Source organism: Lathyrus oleraceus, chromosome 4, assembly GCF_024323335.1.
Source record: "Lathyrus oleraceus cultivar Zhongwan6 chromosome 4, CAAS_Psat_ZW6_1.0, whole genome shotgun sequence".
NCBI lineage: Eukaryota > Viridiplantae > Streptophyta > Magnoliopsida > Fabales > Fabaceae > Lathyrus > Lathyrus oleraceus.
In genome coordinates this window covers 155,468,746-155,483,581 of record NC_066582.1, presented here as the reverse complement: position 1 = coordinate 155,483,581, position 14,836 = coordinate 155,468,746, and the positions used below count along the sequence as shown (strand labels likewise).

Genomic DNA, 14,836 nt, shown 5'->3' with positions numbered 1-14,836 from the left:
AGGTTCAAAGGGATTCATCCTACTTGTTATCTAAAGTTTACAAAGTCATCAACCTATCAAATGTTTATAAAATTAGTTTTTCCATAGTGGCAAAAGAGGATTACTGGCCAAAATATCAAGGGGACATCGTCTAGCACAACGAAGTTATGCGAAGGAAGAAAAAGGGTCGCCCAAACAGTACCCGAATTCGAACCGAAATGGATACTGCGAACAAAATGGTTAGATGATAACATGAAATAATATCACATTTTTGGACTTGATTTAATTAAATTATATTATTATTTGATCAGATTTATTTTATATTATTCGATATTACTTGGTATTTTCCTTCTATTTATTTCAGGTAACATTATTTGAAGCATACGTGAAAAAGAAAGAAAAGGGGGTGCAAAAAGAAGCATTCCACTAAAGCCCAGCCCACAACTACAAGGAGAAGCGCTGAAGCGCTGTGACGACCGCCACACAAGGCGTGACGAGCGTCACGCCCCTCTGCTTTGTGTTACGAGCGTAACACAGGGTGTGACGGACGTCACACCCCCACTCCTATTTTTTTGGCTTTGACGCGTAACAGAAGCACGTTCTCCCTTTTTCTTCGCTTGACTCGTTGACACACGAGGAAACCTACTGAAGGAATTTTTGGGAAACGGTCACATGAGGGATGAATATAAATAGATCTTAAGTGGTGCCCCGTTCTGGGTCCTTCTCCTCTTTTCCGCCGTGCAAGCTTTTACAGCAATATATTTTACAGCATTCTACTTTCTTAGCATTTTTATTTCCTTTTCTTTTCTAGTTAATTTCCAAATCATTGAATTTATTTTCTTTCACACTAGTTTCTACACCGAAAACTATTGTGTAGTTTTTACTGGATCTAACCTTACGTTAGATCATAGTATTTTATTCCTTCGCCTTTATTTTCCTGTCCGAACAAAGATTGTGAAGAACAAATCCAACCGGTTTGTGGTGGAGTGTTCAAGCATCGAAGTTAGGGAACAACCAAGATTTATATTAATTTTATAGGTTCATTAATTTATTGTTTTAATTTATATATGCTTTGTACTGCTGTCTATCTATACTGTTTGTCTGATATGGCTGTATTTAAGCATAATTATTGTTTAGGCTTGTTTAGCATGTCCGGCTAAATAAACTTAGATATCGGTATGTAAAGTAAGCGGAATAAAAGAATCAAAACTAAGTTGGTTTAAATTTATTTAAAAATATAGTTACTTTCAATTTTCTGGGCAGGTGGTGCGCTAATGGATAAACCCTACGCTGACGCTTATCAACTTATCGAGAGCATGGCCCAAAATCACTATCAGTGGGGAAGCGACCGAACAATGGTAGAAAAACCTCAAACAAAAGGGGGCATGTACGAGATAAATAGCCTTGATCATGTTAATGCAAAAGTGGATGCTCTTGCCCAGAAAATTAAAAGTAACTATATTTTTAAATAAATTTAAACCAACTTAGTTTTGATTCCTTTATTCCGCTTACTTTACATACCGATATCTAAGTTTATTTAGCCGGACATGCTAAACAAGCCTAAACAATAATTATGCTTAAATACAGCCATATCAGACAAACAGTATAGATAGACAGCAGTACAGAGCATATATAAATTAAAACAATAAATTAATGAACCTGTAAAATTAATAGAAATCTTGGTTGTTCCCTAACTTCGATGATTGAACACTCCACCACAAACCGATTGGATTTGTTCTTCACAATCTTCGTTCGGACAGGAAAATAAAGGCGAAGGAATAAAATACTATGATCTAACGTAAGGTTAGATCCAGTAAAAACTACACAATAGTTTCCGGTGTAGAAACTAGTGTGAAAGAAAATAAATTCAATGCTTTGGAAATTAACTAGAAAAGAAAAGGAAATAAAAATGCTAAGAAAGTAGAATGCTGTAAAATATATTGCTGTAAAAGCTTGCACGGCAGAAAAGAGGAGAGGATCCAGAACAGGGCACCACTTAAGATCTATTTATATTCATCCCTCATGTGACCGTTTCCCAAAAATTCCTTCAGTAGGTTTCCTCGTGTGTCAACGAGTCAAGCGAAGAAAAAGGGCGAACGTGCTTCTGTTACGCGTCAAAGCCAAAAAAATAGGAGTGGGGGTGTGACGTCCGTCACACTCTGTGTTACGCTCGTAACACAAAGCAGAGGGGCGTGGCGCTCGTCACGCCTTGTGTGGCGGTTGTCACAGCGCTTCAGCGCTTCTCCTTGTAGTTGTGGGCTGGGCTTTAGTGGAATGCTTCTTTTTGCACCCCCTTTTCTTTCTTTTTCACGTATGCTTCAAATAATGTTACCTGAGATAAATAGAAGGAAAATACCAAGTAATATCGAATAATATAAAATAAATCGGATCAAATAATAATATAATTTAATTAAATCAAGTCCAAAAATGTGATATTATTTCATGTTATCAAACTCCCCCACACTTAGACTTTTGCATGTCCTCAAGCAAGATACAATGTAGAAATCGGTTTAAAATATTAGCTAGATGAAATTTCCAAACACACATCAATTCGTAGTAGGTTGCAAGTAAATCTCGTTTAAAAATATCTTGAGCTTAATCTTAACATCACAAATTACTGTAACAACACTAGATAACCTCACCTTATGCAAACCAGTTCGAGTCATGCTATTATAGCTAGCCTAGTTCTTTTACTCTTATTTCACCCGTTTTCGTTCTAGCGAAATCACATTAAGCCCTTTATCTTTTCGCGCACATAGTGGAGTAACCGGTTAGCAATTATGATCCCCTTTTAGCTAGAAGTTCTGGTACATAAGTTGGATAACTTCGTTATTTAGTCCATTGCAAATTGCGGGGGATCGGATCGTAGTCCGCCCTACCAAGTTCAGCACCAGAAACCGCTGAACCAAATCACAATGGATCGTCCATACAATGTTTTTGTAGGGTCCGCAACCTTTGGATTAAATGATCGGGTAAGGATCACCTAACTTAATCAGTGTATTTCCTGATTTTTAATATGTTGTTTTTGGGAATCATTCACTTATATCCATCGACTCTCCACGTAGTTTGCTATTAAGATGGTGCCGACTTCTCGTATAAACTACTCGGGGTTACTATTAAAACTAAAAGTTCAAGGAATTGATATAATAGGTACTTAGCCCGATCTAACATGTTGAGGTTTTTAGAGTGTTGGGGCGGTAATAATTTTTGTCTTAATTTTACTCAAGTTTGATAAAATAAGCAACCTTTATACTTATTGAGTGTGTTGAATTTTTGTTATGGCTCGAGAATATTGAGGGGAAGAGATAATAAAAAATTTCACACTAGGGACTCGACTTGAAATAAATATATATATATATATATATATATATATATATATATATATATATATATATATATATATATATATATATATATATATATATATATATATTTATAAAAGGGAAATAACAATGAAAAGGAAATAACATACTTGAAAGAGGAATGTTCAAGTTTTCCCCCCCACACTTAAATGAAACATTGTCCCCAATGGTTCAAAGAAAACAAAAGAAAAGGAAAAGAAAAGGGAACCCAAACTCAATTCTGCCTTCCGCCTCTTGTTCTCGGACTCGGTGATCGTTGACGAACTTCCAAGTCATCAAACCTGTTGAGCAAGTCAGTGAACCGCTGGTCGGTTATTGCATTCCTCGCTTCTTGTTGATGTTGCATCTGGCGCATCAGTTGCATCACTTTGTTATTCTGCGCCTGCATGGCATCAATAGCATCCATGATGTCATCATTAGTTGATGGCCTTCTTCTTCGACGATGTCGGGAGGATGGACCAGTTGCATTATCGGAAGGGTTAAGCGGGGCTGACTGTTGTTAAGGACGTTGATCACCTTGCTCCATTTCCTCAAACTCTTCGTGGAGCGGGTTTGCTTGTGTAGGGTCGGTAGCTTCGGGAGCATTCAGATCGTAGATGAATCGGTTGGGGTTGGTGACATCTGTGAGGGCAATGTTGGGCAAAACAATGCTTGGGACTTCTTGGTTATTCACCATAAGATAACACCTTCCGCCTAACCTATTTTTGATTAAGCGGCTGGAGCGACAATAGCTTATATCCATAAATAGGGGTGGCAGAGATTGCAAATTTTGAAGTCGGTCCCCTAGATTCAGACCAAGTGCTATGGTGGTTATTAATCCTCCAATCACAAAAGGTTGGCGGCCCCTAGCACAAAGGGTACGAATATGGTGAAGTAAGAAAGAAGCGGCATTTACCTTTGTATCCATTTCAAAGACGCAGTGGAGGAAGAATAATTCCTTCGCGTTGACTTTGTTGTTGTTGGGTCGACCAAAAATGGTGTTTTGCAGAATGCAGATAAAATACCGGATAACGGGGTTATGTATGTGTGAAGCAAGTAGTGCATCCCAGTTATGGGTTTCCACACCGGATATTTTTCTAAAGAGGTCGAAGGCGTTTATGTGCCACTGTGAGTTCGGAGGGATTCTTGGGTGGACTTGGCCTCCTACATGAAAGTGTAGCATGGCACTCAACTGGTCCTGGGATAGTGAGTACTCGGTGTTGAACATGCGGAAATTTGCGGTACCGGTTAAGTACTCGTCTTCCCCGGTTGGAGTGGTGTAAGAATAAGAACTTAAAAATTCTAAGGTGAGTGAAGGGTAGGTAGGGTGATTTTGTGAGCAAAGAAATGTTAAGTCAGAAAGCTGAAGCATCCATTGCACATCTTGAAGTAATCCTAATTCTTGTAAACAATTTAAATCAGGATACCTAGTAGAGACAACACCTCGTTGTTGGAACCGATCGAACTGCTCTCGTTGATAGTTATCATCTTCAGATCGGAAGATGATATTTCCGAATTGTTGGTTCTCCGCCATATTGGTAGGTAGGTTGAAAGAAGGAAAAGAGAATGAAATATATTTGTGTAGAAGTGGTTTGTTGGAGTGATGTGGTGTAGGAAGAAAGGTATTGTAGGTATTTATAGGAAAAGTTTTTGGAATTGGGAAGGTGAGTGGGTGAGAGAAAAATAAATGTGGATGAATGTGAGTGGGATGGAGTAAAGGTGAGTTGAATGGAAAAATGAAAAGATGGGGAGCAACGGTCATGTCCCCAACGGTCACCAACGTTCACCTATTCTGAAGCTGTCACGCTCGTGACAGAAGGTGTTACGGGCGTCATGTGCATTTGCGTGACGACCGTGATGGCTTGTGTGACGCTCGTCACACCAGTTAGCTTGCAACGGTCACTGGCGCTCGTGACTGTTGACGTGGGTGTTTCATAAATTATTTTTATTAATAATTTTTTTTTTGTTTATTATATTTGCTATTGTTATATTTTTGAATTGCCATGTATGCTATTCTACTACACACCATAGTGTATATATATATATTTCTCTAATAGGCTATGTAAGTAGTAGCATATACTGAATATCATTACTGGTAATTGTAGATATTGCATAAATCAAAATAAAATAAAATAAACCAATAATGCCAATAGCTTCAATAAATATAATGTAACATTTGAAGACAAAAGAAAACATGGAAAAGCAAATACTAAGATTAAAAGCAATGTTAAACGAAACTATAAATTGCCTAAAACTAAAACTAATTAACTAAAAATTTCTAGCCACTTGTAGGATCTCTGGCCGGAGGAGCAAAGGAATTGACACGGTTTAGCAACTCGTGGAATTGATTTGTCATACTACTCATGTATCCCAGAAATTCATGTCCCATATTAGCTAACTCTTCTCTAATGGCATCTTGTTCTGACATCAAGGCTTGAATGGCGGTGTTATAATCAGTTCCGAGCATATGATGTCTATGATCAGGTATTGCCGATTCTGCGGGCGGGATAGGATGAGGTGGAGAGGCAACATCATGGTAACCAGTTGGTGTCTGTGGATCAGACTCAGCATAAGGAATCTGGTCGTCACAAATCTCATAGTCTTGGATGGATTCAACAGATCTAACAGGAGAAGGTATTCCATTCAGGTTGTAGAGCCAATTATTTCGGTTATGGACACTAGTCATCGGACTAGGCATGGTGAATAGGTAAAAAGCCTGGTTATTAATTATTAGTTCAAACTCTTCAGGTCCAAGGTTTCCTATAAACATAGTGTTGAAGAGGAAAGGTATATTCATAGGCTCAATGCCACAAAAAGGGTTCAAGTCAAGCATGGGTTGGCGCAATCCAATAGCATTAGCAATCATAGTTATCAATCCTCCTATTAGGATCGGTGCACGGTCATCTTGAATAACACGGTCAAAACACGCCAACATATAAGTGGCACCATTCACTGGACGGTTCTGGGAAGCACAAAATATTATGAAGAGTTCATCACGTGATACTGTGGTAATGTTGGATTTCTTCCCAAAAAGAGTGTGTGCTAGGATCTTGTGGAAATAACGAAAAGTTGGGTTATGTATGTTTCCAGAAAGAAACTCATGTTCCTCAGGGTCGTCATTTCCCGTCAAACTTCCCCAAAAATGCTCAAGCTCTCTATATTCAAAAAGGTCTTCTTGGCTCATGGTGAATGTATCAAAAGAAGTAGGGAACCCTAAAAGGTTAGTAAATTCTTGAATGTTATACTAATACTCTATGTTGAACATCCTGAACTGAATGAAACCTCGGCTTATTCCTTTTCCATGGTTTGGTAGATACATCAGTGAGCTAAGGAACTCTAGAGTTAGCCTCTGGTAAGTGACAAATTGTCTTCGAATAGGAGTGGTTTCCCACCCTATTTGACTCAGCAGATACAGGACACTCTCTCTTAGTCCAAGGGCAGTCATTGCCCAATCATCAGCATAAAAACTTGGGTGCATCTCTCTATCTGCTAGTTCTTCAAATTTTTGTCTCTGAGCTCTCCCTCGGAATTTGAAACCCATACGATCAATATGTACCATCAGGTTAATGTTAACTAAAGAAAAGAAAAACAAGAATTTAGTCAGGATTTGGCCAGATGCCGAAAGGAGAAAAGAAGAAAAGTTTTATAAAATAAAATAAATGAAGAATGGATACTGAATAAAATCAAAAAGAATAATCAAAGAAATAAAATAAAATAAAAATAAAATAGAAAGTTGTGGGTTGTCTCCCACGAAGTGCTTTGTTTAATGTCGCAAGCTCGACATAAAAGTATTAAATGTTAATCTATAAATTTTGGAGACAATACGTCTAAGTGCAGGACTTGCGAGTCTTCATTGTTTTCATCATAGTGATAATGTTTCAGACGCTGCCCGTTTACGATAAATGCTTCAATAGATTTTCCTTTAATTTCTATAGCTCCACTAGGGAAGACGTTAGTGACTTGGAAAGGGCCTGACCATCTAGAGCGTAGTTTTCCTGGGAATAACTTAAGTCTAGAGTTGAACAATAGGACTACATCGCCTTGTTTGAAAGTTTTTCTTGATATGCGTTTATCATGCCATTTTTTCGTTCTTTCCTTGTAGATTCTGGCAGTTTCGTATGCGTCTTGTCTAAGTTCTTCTAATTTGTTTATATCTAAGATTCACTTTTCTCCGGCGGCCTTATAGTTTAAATTTAAATTTTTAATAGCCCAATAGGCCTTATGTTCTAACTCTACTGGGAGGTGGCAAGATTTACCATAAATAAGCCTAAATGGGGTTGTTCCTATGGGAGTTTTGTAAGCGGTTCGATATGCCCATAAAGCTTCGGGTAATTTTGATGACCAGTCTTTCCTTGATGTAGCGACTATTTTTTCCAATATCTGTTTAATTTCTCTGTTAGATAATTCCACTTGTCCACTAGTTTGAGGATGGTAAGGTGTTGCTACTCGATGTTTTACGCCATACTTAAACAATAATTTTTCGAGTATCTTAGATATGAAATGTGATCCACCATCACTGACGACTATTCTTGGGACACCAAATCTTGGAAAGATTATATTCTTAAAGAGTCTAGTTACTACTCGTGTGTCGTTTGTTGGAGAAGCTATAGCCTCAATCCATTTTGATACGTAGTCAACCGCTACGAGTATGTACTTGTTACCGAAAGAAGGTGGAAAAGGTCCCATGAAATCTATTCCCCATACATCGAAAATTTCTACTTCCAAAATGCCTTTTTGTGGCATCTCGTCACGTCTAGATATGTTTCATGTGCGTTGACACCTATCACATTTCTTGACAGCAGCATGCACATCCTTCCATATGTTTGGCCAATAAAGACCGGCTTGTAGGATTTTAGAGCAGGTCTTGGATGTACTTGCGTGTCCACCATAAGGAGCGGAATGACAATGTTGGATTATACTTTCTACCTCTTCTTCAGGTATACACCGACGGAAAATACCATCGGGGCCTCTTTTGAAAAGTAAAGGGTCGTCCCAGTAATAATGTTTTATGTCATGGAAGAATCGTTTCTTTTGTTGGTAGGATAAATCAAGTGGAACCACTCCGGCGGCTAAATAATTGACAAAATCAGCGTACCATGGTGTAACGCATACAACCAAGGTGGTCTCTACCTGTTCATCAGCTCTATTTTCTTCCAAATTAGCTATAAGTTTATCGTACGAGAAATCATCATTGATCGATGTTCTTTCCGGTTCCAGGTTTTCAAGTCTAGAAAGGTGATCTGCTACTACGTTTTCAGTTCCTTTTTTATCTTTGATTTCCAAATCAAATTCTTGTAGCAACAAGATCCACCTTAGGAGTCTAGGTTTAGCGTCTTTTTTTGTTAAGAGGTACTTAATGGCAGCGTGGTCAGTGTAAACGATTATTTTAGCTCCGACCAAGTAGGAATGAAATTTATCTAGTTCAAATACTACTGCTAAAAGTTCTTTCTCGGTCGTGGCGTAATTCATTTGTGCTTCATCTAGAGTTCTACTCGCATAATATATGACGTGAAGTTTTTTATCCTTTCGTTGTCCTAAAACAGCGCCTACGGTGTAGTCACTTGCGCCACACATTATTTCGAATGGTTCATTCCAATCTGGAGTCTGCATTATGGGTACGGAGATCAATGCTTGTTTAAGTGTTTGAAATGCTTCTAAACATTTATTGTCGAAGATGAATTCAGCATCTTTCATTAATAATCCGGTTAAAGGTTTAGTTATTTTAGAGAAATCTTTAATAAATCGTCGGTAAAAACCGGCATGTCCTAAGAAGCTTCGTACTTCTCTCACAGTTTTCGGAGGTTGAAGGTTTTCGATTACTTCTATTTTGGCTTTGTCTACTTCAATTCCTCTATTTGATATGATGTATCCTAAAACAATTCCTTCTTGTACCATAAAGTGACATTTTTCCCAATTAAGTACTAGGTTTACTTTTACACATCGTTCTAGAACTCCTTATAGGTTTTCAAGACATTCTTCGAAACTTTGTCCGCATACGGAAAAGTCATCCATAAAGACTTCCATAATGTTTTCGAGAAAATCGGCGAATATTGCCATCATGCACCTTTGGAAGGTTGCAGGAGCATTGCACAAGCCAAACGACATTCGTCGATAAGCGAAGGTACCAAAAGGACATGTGAACGTTGTCTTTTCTTGGTCATCAGGATGAATTGGTATTTGAAAGAAGCCTGAGTAACCGTCTAGATAGAAGAAATGAGAATGCTTGGCTAATCGTTCTAACATCTGGTCTATGAATGGTAAAGGAAAATGATCTTTTCGCGTTGCTCTGTTTAGCTTCCTATAGTCAATGTACATTCTCTATCCCGATTCGATTTGTTTGGTTATAGTTTCTCCTTTTTCATTTTCGATCACGGTTATACCCCCTTTCTTTGGTACTACGTGTACAGGGCTAACCCATTTGCTATCAGATATAGGATATATGATACCTGCCTCTAATAATTTCATTACTTCCTTCTTTACTACCTCACTCAGGATCGGGTTTAGTCTCCTCTGATGTTCCCTAGAAGTTTTGCAGTCTTCTTCTAGCATGATGCGGTGCATACAAATAGAAGGACTTATCCCTTTAGGATCGGTGATGTTGTATCCTAGTGCGGTTGGATATTTTCTTAAGATATGTAGGAGTTTTTCGGTTTCGAGTTTTCCTAGGTCTGCATTTACTATCACTGGTCGTTCAAGTTCTAAGTCTAGGAATTCATATCTCAGATTTTTGGGAAGTGTTTTCAGGTCGAGGGTTGGTTTCTTAAGGCATTGCGTAGGATCCGATATTATTGCTAAACATTGGTTCAGTCTGTCTTCTACACGACAGTCAGACAATTCGTAATTTTCTAATTCTGTTTCTTTTATGCATTCATCGATGATATCCATGAAGTAACATGTGTCATCTATTGCAGGTGCTTTCAAAAATTTGGAAAGAATGAACTCAATTTTCTCTTCTCCTACTTCGAAAGTGAGTCGTCCTCGTTTTACGTCTATGATGGCACCGGCGGTTGCTAAGAATGGTCTTCCCAATATAATGGGGGTAACTTCATCTTCTCTTATGTCCATAATTATAAAATCGATGGGAATGTAGAATTGACCTATGCGCACGGGAACGTTTTCAAGAATTCCTATGGGATATCTAACGGAACGATCTGCTAATTGCACAGACATTTTAGTTGGTCTTAATTCTCCCATTTCAAGTCTTTTGCATATGGACAAGGGCATAACACTGATACCGGCTCCTAAATCGCATAGAGCTTTGTCTATGACAAATTTTCCTATGTGACAGGGTATAGAGAAACTACCAAGATCTTTAAGTTTAGGAGGCATATTTTGGATTATCGCGCTGCACTCAGCAGTGAGTGTAACGGTTTCGCTATTTTCAAGTTTCCTTTTATTAGAAAGAATTTCTTTTAAGAACTTAGCATATGAGGGCATCTGTGTAATAGCTTCTGTAAAAGGAATGGTGATGTTTAATTGTTTCAGTAGGTCAACAAATTTTTTTAATTGGCCCAAGTCTTTGGTTTTAATTTGCCTTTGAGGATAAGGGATATGTGGTTTGTAAGGCGGTGGAGGTACATAAGGTTCTTTCTTTTCTACGGTTTCCTTGTTACACTCTTCCTTTTCCTTAGGTTTACTTTCTTCCTCAGTTAACTTTTTAGAGTTTTGGTTCTCAATCCTTGGGTCAGACGGTCCTTCTACCTCTGTTCCACTTCTTAATATAATTGCATGAGCGTGGCTTTTCGGGTTAGGTTGGGGCCGTCCAGGAAATGTACCAGTTGGGGCAGCAGTAGGCGCTTGTTGTTGAGCTACTTGCGAGATTTGTGTTTCCAGCATTTGGTATGGGTAGCCAGGGCATCTACTTTACTTGCTAGTTGTTTAATCTGTTCGTTAGTGTGTACATTCTGGTTTAAGAACTCTTTATTCGTTTGCTGTTGAGAAGCTATGAAGTTCTCCATCATGATTTCCAAGATGGATTTCCTAGGAACGTTATTGTTAGGTGTGGATGGGGTCGGCTTTTGATATCCAGGAGGTATAGCTGGGGCTTGACTGGGAGCTTGACCTGGTGCGTATAAAGCATTATTACTCTTATATGAAAAATTAGGATGGTTCCTCCAGTTTGAGTTATAGGTATGCGAGTAGGGATTTCCTTGAGCATAGTTGACTTGCTCTGCTTGGATTCCTGTTAGGAGTTGACAATCTGTAGGAGTGTGACCTTGAATTCCACAGACTTCGCAATTTTGAGTTACGGCAACCACGGTGGCTGGAGGTGATACATTTAAACTTTCAATTTTCTGGGCAAGAGCATCCACTTTTGCATTAACATGATCAAGGCTACTTATCTCGTACATGCCCCCTTTTGTTTGAGGTTTTTCTACCATTGTTCGGTCACTTTACCACTGATAATGATTTTGGGCCATGCTCTCGATAAGTTGATAAGCGTCAGCGTAGGGTTTATCCATAAGCGCACCACCTGCGGCGGCGTCTATTGTTAACCTTGTGTTGTACAAGAGACCATTATAGAAGGTATGAATTACTAACCAATCCTCTAAACCATGGTGTGGACAAAGTCTCATCATGTCTTTATATCTTTCCCATGCTTCGAAAAGAGACTCGTTATCTTTCTGCTTAAATCCATTTATCTGGGCTCTTAACATAGATGTTTTGCTTGGAGGAAAATATCGGGCAAGAAAGACTTTCTTCAACTCATTCCATGTGGTGACTGAGTTGGAAGGAAGAGACTGAAGCCATCTTCTAGCTTTATCTCTTAACGAGAAAGGAAAGAGACGAAGTCGAATTGCCTCTGAAGTGACACCATTAGCTTTAACAGTATCAGCGTATTGGACGAATACGGATAAATGAAGGTTTGGATCCTCGGTAGGATTTCCAGAAAATTGGTTCTGTTGCACTGCCTGCAACAGCGAAGGTTTAAGTTCGAAGTTGTTTACTTCGATTGCGGGTGGAGCAATACTCGAATGCGGCTCATCTTGTGATGGAGTGGCGTAATCTCGAAGAGCACGAGCTGGTTCTACCATCTCGGGTATCGGCGAAGGAAGGAGATTTTTGAGATCAGGAATTTCGATTGGAGGAAGATTGTTTGCAGCACGATACTCCCGAATTCGTCGTAAGACTCGGAGATATCGTTCAACATCGTTGATTCGTAAGTAGTACGGTTCGCCTTGTGAGCGAGTGTGTGGCATACAAATCAACGAAAAAGAAGGAAAAATAAAAATGCCTTAGTCTCTACAGCGTAACGGAAGAGTTACGATATCGACTAAATAAAAGTCCCCGACAACGGCGCCAAAAACTTGATCGCGACTTTATGGGTCTACTGGGGTATTAACTGCAAGTGCATAGTCTAATCGCGTAGTTTTAAAAGATATTGATCCCACAGGGACTTAATGAATCGATATACCGTTTTTCTAAGGTTACTTCGTAAAGCTGGCGGATGATACTTTGTTGATTAGGGGGAAAAGTAAAACTAAAATCGGATCTAGATTAAATATCAAATACGCGGATATCGGTATGTAGTTCGTCGTAATTAGGGAATCAAATCTTCGTTGGTTTCTAAGTTTGAAAATAAGTCTTTTCAGTAGAAACTATTGATTAAAAATCTTTTCTCAAACTCTCGCTCTGTTGAATCAGACTATGACTTTATATTAACGTACGCTCTCACTATTTAGTTAAGTCTAAAATCACTTTTTGAAAACAATAGAATCTATAGAAACTTTTTTTATTAAAATACTAACCGTTTAAACACCCTCGTCTCAAACTCTCGCGTTGTTGACTTAGATTATATGATTAAACTTAAATGCTTAACTCTCGTCCTCACATTTAACCTTTAAAAATACTTTTTGAAAATGATTAGAACTTAATTACCTACAAAATTGCTTTCGCCATGATTTAAAGTTAATGTCCAATTTACACTGTCCAGTTAAAAGCTCAAACCGTCGTTCTGTTGATTTTAACTTCTTTATGTCTTTTACTCTCGTACAAAAACTTTGGTATTAACTCTGTAAATTGAGACCATAAAAAGAGTGACTATATTTTTAAATAAATTTAAACCAACTTAGTTTTGATTCCTTTATTCCGCTTACTTTACATACCGATATCTAAGTTTTTTTAGCCCGACATGCTAAACAAGCCTAAACAATAATTATGCTTAAATACAGCCATATCAGACAAACAATATAGATAAACAGCAGTACAAAGCATATATAAATTAAAATAATAAATTAATGAACCTGTAAAACTAATAGAAATCTTGGTTGTTCCCTAACTTCGATGCTTGAACACTCCACCACAAACCGGTTGGATTTGTTCTTCACAATCTTCGTTCGGACAGGAAAATAAAGGCGAAGGAATAAAATACTATGACCTAACGTAAGGTTAGATCCAGTAAAAACTACACAATAGTTTCCGGTGTAGAAACTAGTGTGAAAGAAAATAAATTCAATGCTTTGGAAATTAACTAGAAAAGAAAAGGAAATAAAAATGCTAAGAAAGTAGAATGCTGTAAAATATATTGCTGTAAAAGCCAGCACGGCGTAAAAGAGGAGAGGATCCAGAACAGGGCACCACTTAAGATCTATTTATATTCATCTCTCATGTGATCGTTTCCCAAAAATTCTTTCAGTAGGTTTCCTCGTGTGTCAACGAGTCAAGCGAAGAAAAAGGGCGAACGTGCTTCTGTTACGCGTCAAAGCCAAAAAAATAGGAGTGGGGGTGTGACGTCCGTCACACCCTGTGTTACGCTCGTAACACAAAGCAGAGGGGCGTGACGCTCGTCACGCCTTGTGTGGCGGTCGTCACAGTGCTTCAGCGCTTCTCCTTGTAGTTGTGGACTGGGCTTTAGTGGAATGCTTCTTTTTGCACCCCCTTTTCTTTCTTTTTCACGTATGCTTCAAATAATGTTACCTGAAATAAATAGAAGGAAAATACCAAGTAATATCGAATAATATAAAATAAATCGGATCAAATAATAATATAATTTAATTAAATCAAGTCCAAAAATGTGATATTATTTCATGTTAAAAACTTGATCGCGACTTTATGAGTCTACTGGGGTATTAACTGCAAGTGCATAGTCTAATCGCGTAGTTTTAAAAGATATCGATCCCACAGGGACTTAATGAATCGATATACCGTTTTTCTAAGGTTACTTCGTAAAGCTAAGGCGGATGATACTTTGTTGATTAGGGGGAAAAGTAAAACTAAAATTGGATCTAGATTAAATATCAAATACCCGGATATCGGTATGTAGTTCGTCGTAATTAGGGAATCAAATCTTCATTGGTTTCTTAGTTTTAAAATAAGTCTTTTCAGTAGACACTATTGATTAAAAATCTTTTCTCAAACTCTCGCTCTGTTGAATCAGACTATGACTTTATATTAACGTACGCTCTCACTATTTAGTTAAGTCTAAAATCACTTTTTGAAAACAATAGAATCTATAGAAACTCTTTTTATTAAAATACTAACCGTTTAAACACCCTCGTCTCAAACTCTCACTCTGT

The 14,836-nt window shown here is 38.1% G+C and overlaps 1 non-coding gene across 1 annotated transcript; it reads left to right on the top strand.

The window, feature by feature from the left end:
• The first annotated feature begins 11,870 nt into the window (after window positions 1-11,870).
• LOC127077078 (small nucleolar RNA R71) lies at window positions 11,871-11,977 on the top strand. The gene has a single exon (XR_007787062.1). It is a non-coding gene; the product is annotated as a small nucleolar RNA R71 (small nucleolar RNA).
• Window positions 11,978-14,836: the final 2,859 nt, after the last annotated feature.